General features: G+C 32.4%; 1 pseudogene; it reads left to right on the forward strand.

Moving 5' to 3' along the window:
- Nucleotides 1-1,515: 1,515 nt before the first annotated feature.
- LOC143563809 (protein EXORDIUM-like 2 pseudogene) lies at nt 1,516-2,721 on the forward strand (annotated as a pseudogene).
- Nucleotides 2,722-9,236: the final 6,515 nt, after the last annotated feature.

Here is a 9,236-nt window from a genome sequence, read left to right on the forward strand (position 1 = left end):
GGAAAATCATATAACATTGTTGGCCATTAAAGTATAATATATAATCTTACCGGAAAAATGATTAATCTCGATCTACATTACCAGAATATAGAAGATGGTGGAAGGTGGAGTTAGCAAGCAGAGAGAGAGAGAGAGAGAGAGAGAGATTAAAATGATTATGTTGAAAAATTCTAAGGTTTAAATATAGTGTGTGAGATGACACGTGGCAGAATATTAGAGCACATGAGAATGAAAACATGCTGACTGGATTGCACATATGGACAGCTTAGAAGAAGACCATGTGTCCATATTGTATTGCTTTAATAGTATTTAAAGATTGCTCCATTAGCTTAATATTTTTTTTTTTGCATAGTTTTTTTTTAAATCTACATCGACATTAAATCTGAAACAATTCAACTAATGCAAATTCGGCTCAGTTTGATGGAGCATCTGATGACAATCTAAATGTTCATGATGCAATTAGACTTTGTCTATTCTTGTTCACCTTTCATGCCCAAGCCAAGCAATTGCTCTCATCACTCAAAGTCGTTTCCATTACTACATTAACTCGGCTAGCCGCTAAGATCTTGAGTACGTACTTCCCACATGTTGAAATTGTGCGCATGCGAGGCAAAATCACGGATTTTGTGTAGGATGACAAAGAATATCCTTATAAGGCATGTAAAGAGTTTAAAAGCTTACTGAGAAGCCACCCACATCATGGATTGGAACTTTGGTTCCAAGTCTAAACTTTCTATATATAATGTTCTTAATCCATAACATGTATGACCATTGATGCATTCGCAAGAGGTTCACTTCCCTGATAGACACCCAAGGACACTTTTGTTTACCATCTACTCGAAGAGTTGTTCTTAAACAACCATCATTCCTGTTACAAGGCATATATTACAAAGACAAGGAGTCCACCATGTGAACAAGTGCACGTCTATAAACGAAGTTCAAAAATACGAAACTCTGCTAGACTTGGGCAAACAAAGTTGATAGGATGCGAGTGAATAGAGTATCTAGTGAATGCGAGTTCACCACCGCCCCCCACCACACTTTTGAATGCCCACATATTTCAATGAATATTTTCTAGGCACGTTTTTTTTGGGTTGATATACTTTTCTTGTTCAACCGATTAAAATTATATTATCAATAATAAATAGTATCGTTGAATCGATAATATTTATAAAAATCGATCAAGATATTTTTCAAAAAAACATATGAAAAGATTTAACATTTAAATTACACATCCAAAATTGAATGAGATTAGTACTAAAATTAAGTAAACGAATTTCATGTCAAACGATTCACCAGTTATTCGGTTTGTTTACAAATCTAAAGCTAGGGCTACCTTAAAAAAAGTTATAGTGAGTAAATTAAGTAAAAACTAATTAGATTGATTAAAGAAAAATAGAAATGGAAAACATTTATTTTAAATTTTTAATCAACATATTATTTAATAAAAAATATTTATAAAAGTGAAGAGGTTGAGCTTAATCATACATGATGTATGCACTCCCCCAACCAAGTCAACACGACGCGTTATTCCAATCCACTTAACATGCATCCAACTTTTTCCCCTTATACCCTAACACCATAAATACCCCCTAACACACAACACACATTCCATATCATCGTACTTTCCAATTAACACCATGCATACCATTTCCATCTCCTCCTTAATATTCTTTGCATCCTCCCTCCTCTTCATCTCCACCATAATCCACCCGTGCTCCGCCACAATCCCACGACAACTAGCCGTGCTACAACCACCGGTTACGGTTCTCAAATACCACAAAGGATCACTCCTCAATGGTAGAATCACCGTTAACCTTCTTTGGTACGGTCATTTTACACCAATCCAAAAATCAATAATAACTGACTTTATCACGTCACTTAACAAACATTCACCTCCAGGGCCCACAGCTGTGTCTTGGTGGCAGACCACCAGGAACTACAAAGGCGGGCCGAGGAGTATTCAACTAGGAAAACAAATATTTGATGAAAAGTACTCCCTTGGAAAATCACTAAAAGATTCCAATCTTATTACATTAGCCTTCAAAAATAAAGGGGCTAATGTAATAAGCCTGGTGCTGACATCAGCTGACGTCACTGTACAAGGTTTTTGCATGAACCGGTGTGGGACCCACGGGTCCACACGTGTGAACAAGGGCCATAACTTTGCCTACGCGTGGGTTGGTAACTCGGCCACTCAATGTCTGGATCAATGCGCGTGGCCGTTCGCGCAACCAACGTACGGACCAAAAGATCCGCCTTTGGTTGCACCGAATGGTGACGTGGGCGTTGATGGTATGGTGATTAATATTGCGACGGTGTTGGCTGGGACAGTGACGAACCCGTTCAAGGGCGGGTATTTTCAGGGTCCGGTTACCGCTCCATTGGAAGCGGTAACTGCTTGTACCGGGATATTCGGGTCGGGTTCGTACCCGGGATACCCGGGAAAGGTGTTGGTGGATCCGAAGACTAAGGCTAGCTATAATGCGCAAGGTGTGAATGGGCGTAAGTATTTGTTGCCGGCTATGTGGGACCCTAACACGTCGACGTGCAAGACACTCGTGTGAAGATGACTTGGAGGATGACGTGTCAATTATAGTTATTCAATTGTTTAAAATTATTATGTTGTTTAGTTTAATATATTACTGAGTTCAGTATGCATTTAGTATGTTTGTTTTGAGATAATAATATCATAATAGAGAAGAACGGCAGTTAATATTTTTTTATATTTATAATATAATAAAATATAAAGTATTTATATAATTATATTTATCACATGTGGTGTTTTTAGTCAAAACTAGTCCTTGAAGTATTCACATTCCTTTTTCTTCTTTTAATAAAATTTACCAATCTGTTTATAAAATAAATAAAGAAATCCTTTTATGTATTTTAACGACTAAATGCTACATATCTTATGAATTGAACGTTTTTTATGTGTAAGAAATTATAATCTATTAAAGCCGCACTAGTCCCGTTTACAGTACGTTAAAACCAAAAAGAATTGAGTACTTTTACCGTTATTTTTGAAAGTAACACTATTTTTCACAAAATTCCCAAGAATATTTATTTGTTTACAGAAGATTTACTGTATTTGGATCTGGATATATGGTCTTTAATACCGGATTAAATGAGAATGGACATACAATAGAAATTATGGAATGCCATTGACATTAGCTGTTGGATAGCAATGTGGAAAAAAACTTAATTATTTTTATGTCTAGGTCAAGATTTGTTGTCTTCACCACTTGGTGTGATAAGGAAGGTTTTCTCAAATGCGGGGTTCTAATCTTGGAAGAGGAAACTTTGTCAAATATTTTTCAAATACAAAAGTGTATATAACTATATTATTAAAAGAAGACTTATTGTTCACATGTCATTCAACTAGTCTGTCCATATAGATATCAAGTAGATGTTATGTGACAATCGTCAATTTCAGGTTAACTCCGTTAACTCAACTCCGTCAATTCAAACTTAAGATCACTGAATCTATAACGCAGACTTCATTACATTTAAACTAGGGTTTAAATGACGCTTAACACTTACTACATGTGTAGTCTTTCGGGAGTTGCACCGAAACGCAAACGAATTGACGCAAACGATTGATGAATAAACGAAAAACGTCAAAACAGTAATTATGTGATAATTATGTGTTAGACTTATGTGTTGTGTGATAACATGGTTATAAACGTTAACTCAAGACGTAAACTAGTTATTTAAGTTAGAAAAACAACAATTGAAAGTGGAGGGGCCAAAGTGTAACATAGCATTCTATAAATACTATGTTATAATAAACCCTAACTATTATTCTTCTTTCCCCAAGTTCCGATCGCAAACCCCACCCCGTTGCTCCTTGGCTGCCGTCGACTTTCACACACATATACACCATCAAATCAAGTGTTTGATTGAAGAATTAGGTGCTAGGAAGGTATAATTGATTATCCTATACATCCTTACTACTTGATATTGATGTTTGTTGGGTTAATTACAAACCCTAGCAGCCGATTTTGTGTGTGTATAACTAATATGATTGTTGTTGATTGAATGATGATTTGATAACTAGAATTTATATTGTTACACGTTAATCGTTGTGTCTTTGATTTGAGTTCAAACAAAAACCCTAATCATGTATGTAATGTGTAATTGATGTGCATGAATGGTGTTTATGGAGTCTAGGGTGTTATATGAATGCATGATAGTTCATAGATAGTTAATATGTTGAGTTTGGATGCAAACAGTTTCTGGACAGAATGTGTATTTGATGTTTAAGTGACTGTAACGAAGTGTAAATGTGAAAATTGGTTGAGATTATTGATACTACAGTAAACTAGGTTGAGTCTAGTTTCTAAAGAATATAAACTTGTAATTTTTGAACAAGTAGAAGTTAACTTTTATGATTTCACAAAAACGTTGTGCAAAGCTGAGCTGTTAGACCTGCTGTTAGGTTGTTTTGTGAATGTTATATCTCATGAACTACGAGACCAATTGGGTTGGTTCCACTCCTGGAAGTTGACTTATTGAGTTAGGAACCTAACCGAAATGGTCTTGCATTTATTGGATTTTTCGTTTAACGGGAATTGCAAATAACATTCTGTTGCGCATGAATTTGACTGTTGTGAGTTTGCTGTAATGATTTGATGATTGTGAGAAAACTATGTGGAATAAAAATATAATAAAATATGTTCTGGAAACCTAAGACATATATGCTTCTGTGATGATTTTTGGTAAATTAATTGAGATGCTATGATCGGTGGAATAGTACAATCTCTTAAGTAGAATTTCTGTCTCGGTGAAACTAGCTGCTGAGTTGTGTGAAAATGCATGAAACATGATACTTGCTATATAATTGTTATGTTTTGACCAAAATACCCTTGCGGGGAATAATTGCTAATTGATCGCCATGATTTGACCAAATTGCCCTCATGGGGAATAATGGCTAGTAAATTGTTATTTGTTGACCAAAATGCCCCTACGGGGAGTAATTGCTAGTGATGTGCTTTGTGAATACATGACACGTATATGATTGCTTACACATGTAATGTATCACAATTACATTTGTTAAAGTCACACACGATTCACAAACGAAACACGAAACATGTTATGTGTATAGGTAATATGTGCCGGGTCTAGAGACTCGATAATATTCCGACACTTAGAAAAATCAATTTGTTGTTTTAGAACGCTAGAGAGAGTTTTTCTGTGACGCGCATCTTGGTGATTTAATTTGGGAATTTCTTCGCAAACAGTGAGTTTCACTTTCCCCTTTTAAACTGTTTTAAACGCTTTTCACTTGGGGGAGATAATATACTCCGAAACGCATTTGAGATTTTGTTAATATAGATTATATATCACTTGTAAAGACTAAGTGGCAAACACAATAACAAAAGTCCTTCATAACATCGAACCGGTTAATATTTGGAATATCGAGTCATTGTTGAGTAGTACTACTGGGTTTGACAAACCCCACCCAACGCTAAACTCGACTGGAGGTCGAGCGGGTGTAATCTTGGCTAACACATACCATGGTCTGGATGACCTGGTGGCAAGGCAAATTGATAAACAGTCAGCTTCGGTGTCGAACACTTAGTAATACTTGCTTTATAGGCTAACTGCCTATAGATATATAATTGACATAACACTATCTGGTAACGCAAAACGCTGTAACGCAAAACGCTGTAACGCACAACGCTTAACGCAAAACGCTGAACGCAAACGCTAAACATTTATTTTTATATAACTTGTGAACTCACCAACCTTGTGTTGACACTTTTAGTATGTTATTCTCAGGTAGCCGAGGCGGGCGCGCGGTTTAGGAACATGCATTGCTTGAAAACGCTTTTGTTATGCAAACTTATTTTTAACGGTTATCATTGGTTTTAAGTCCCGCGTGACGCAACTTTTGGTTAAAAGTTTTTACGCTTCCGCATTTAATTACTCGTAAACGTTTTCATGGTTTTGAAACTTTATTTTATGGTTTGATTATAACTGATGATTCCGATCCTGTTAGTTCACACCCTCTGACGGTAAAACTCCGTTAGTGGATTTTGAGGGTGTGACATGTTATATGACATTCAACTAGGCTCTCCACATAGATATCAACTAGATGCCATGTTAACTAATTCCAATTATATCATGAACCATGAATCATTTTCATATTATAACTCATGACCTGTTTTTCATAGCAGTAAGGTTTTGTAAAATTTTGAATAATAAATTATTGTGTAATATCCAAGACCTCATGTTTTAAACTACAAAATAAATAATTGACTTAACATATATAATTATGCGTTCTCTTCAAGTATAAACCAAAAGTATATTTTATTGTTGATCTTTCCATAATTCACAATATACAAATTGTATAATATTCAACGATTTTATATTGTTCTTCTTCTTATTCTTATTCTTATTGACTAAAATCAAATAATTATTATGTTTTAATTAAACTTAATATGTAAAATTTGTTCTTATAAATATAATTTACAATTCATTAAAATATAACACACACACACATATATATATATAGGGTTAGTGTACTTTGAGAACTCTAATTTTATTAAGAACTCTAAAAACCTATCTAAACCATTCATTTTTATTTAGGCTTTAAATTTAATAATATAATAGAAGGGTATGAATGGAACTTACCAATAATTTCTCTCTTTTAATTAACTAATTATTTACCTCCTATTTCTTCTCTGGATCCGATTTACATCTTAATATAAATAATTTAATTTTTCACCTTATCCATACTATATTAATTTTTTTTTATACTCTCATTATTCAATTATATATATATATAAATATTCATACTCGCCATTTTTGTCAAAACTTTGCGTCTATTTACATCATAAATGTAAATTTTCATATTAAGCATTTGTCTTTTTAATATAAGCGAAAATCTTCATATGTTTTTTAAAGGTGTTCGTCTACACAATGTGTATATCTTCTACCTATACATGTGGTTATAATTTACACATTTGTGTAGCTAAAAACAGATTTATGAATATTTACATAAATGTAAGTACTACTATTTACGTACATGTAAGTCTTCATACACATAATCCATTTTTCAAACTAATAATTTGTTTACATATATGTAAATCTTCAACGATGGTTTATTTATGCATATATTAGTATTTTACATATACGCAACTAGACTATCTACATATATATAAATTTTCTTCGTTGGTTTGACGGAGGTGTGAGATTTTCAATTTTTTAATCGTATATATATAAAATTTTTTTTTGTCATTTCCCAACATGAAACACATACAAACTTTCCTACACCATGTGTATTTAATTGCAGGAAAATAAAAATTGCATAAATTGAAATGGTGACGTCCAAGCATAATTACACACTAACATGAGTACACAATCAATATAAATTAAGTTGAAAACAAAAACGAAATCATAAAAAAGTTCATGGATAACCTCAGTTTTGACGTTTTGTAATAAATTTATTTTTCAATAGATAAATTAACACCATCAGACAAACTATAATGGAGAATTGCCATTTAACTGATGAAGACATATGTATTTTTTTTACCAATGCAACGTATACTAGTTTATCATAACTATGTTGTTCAACTCTTCAATGATTTTGATTATGAAGAGAAAATAAAACCCAAATTGAATCTATCTGGGATCAAATAAATGCACGAGAGATTATAGGAGAGATTATTGGAAGAAGTTAACAAAGAGAATAATTTTCATCTCCATAATGCCCTTTTCTTATTTAGTTATTACCCATACTTTTTTAGTTAATTACACAAATGCCATTATTGTTTAGAACCATTGATCAATTAATCTAGGGTCTAAATGAGTTCTTAGAGTTCTTAATGAAATTAAGGGTTCTTAATTGATACTAATTCTATATATATATATATATATATATATAGGATTACTATCAATTAAGAACCCATTTTTCATTAAGAACTTTGAGAACTTTTAACCAATCAGATTAGTTTATTCATTATGTAATTTTTTTAAAGACAAGGGCAATATTGTCCTTTTCAACTTTTACAATCTCATCAAATCTCCTTAAATATCTCATACGTTTCCTATTTTTTCTCTTAATTATTCATGGTTATTTTTCAAACATGATAATATGAGATATTTTTATCAAGTATTGGAATTCTTGAAAAGGCATAAACTGAAAACTGGGTTTCATTATATTAGACCAACGATTTTTTTTTAAACAAAAGTAATTCGACAAAACTATAAATAAGCAATTGATTGAACAAAAAAAAATATAATAACGAGAAGAAAGGCACTGAAGTTTGAAACCAATTATCCATCAAGAATATAATGGATTAATGTCTAAACACATGGAACATCCAACCTTACAGAGGAATTCCACACAAGTATTTCTAATATTCAAAATAAATTTATCAAGCAAACACATTCCATGTTTTCATTGTAATTAGTTCTAATTTCTTTTAGTTCTACTTTCTATTAATACAGACCATGAACGAGCAATTGTGCAATATAAACTCAGTTAATTAGGAGAGTACACATGCATATGATATATTGATATTTACATCTATGTAAATATGTTAATTACATATATGTATATAATATTTTTACATATATGTACATAACATTTTTACATATATGTATATAATATTTCAATACATAAAGATTTTCATTTTCACCCACTTTTTATCAGCTCCATATCCTATTTATATGCATGTATTTTGCCTATCCAGATTAAACATTAAAACACAAAGTTAATGTTTTACCCTTAAATCAAATCCATTTCAGTAAACAGTACTTCACACATATGTACCAACCTTGAAATACTAGGAATGTTATCGAAATTCAAAGTCAGTGCATATATGCAATTATACTTAAATAAAACACACATATGTTACCATGTGAATGGAATAAAAACTAAAAGTTATACCCTGTTGCAATAATCTGTTAAACGTAAGGTACCCTTTTCCTAAAATCAAATAGATTTACGTAAACAATTCTTTACACATGTGTAACTAATATAATAGAAAACTCTTATTCCTGTTTCCGCAACGATTTTGAAGAACAAAAGCCCTTATGTAGAAGATGCATTAGGACATTTATTTTGGAACAAACAAGAAGAAAAGTATAAAAGATCGATTAGATATAAGTAACTCATCATATAATCTTCAAAATCATTGTAAACTATGGTTCGAACTCTTATTCCAATTACTATGATATGAAATCTCTAATCGGTTTGGCCGTTCTTCTTTTACGTTCCTCAAAAC

Source organism: Bidens hawaiensis, unplaced genomic scaffold (genome assembly GCF_021521415.1).
Source record: "Bidens hawaiensis isolate Kalapana, Puna unplaced genomic scaffold, B.hawaiensis_p1.1 tig00021530_1, whole genome shotgun sequence".
NCBI classification, from domain to species: Eukaryota; Viridiplantae; Streptophyta; class Magnoliopsida; order Asterales; family Asteraceae; genus Bidens; species Bidens hawaiensis.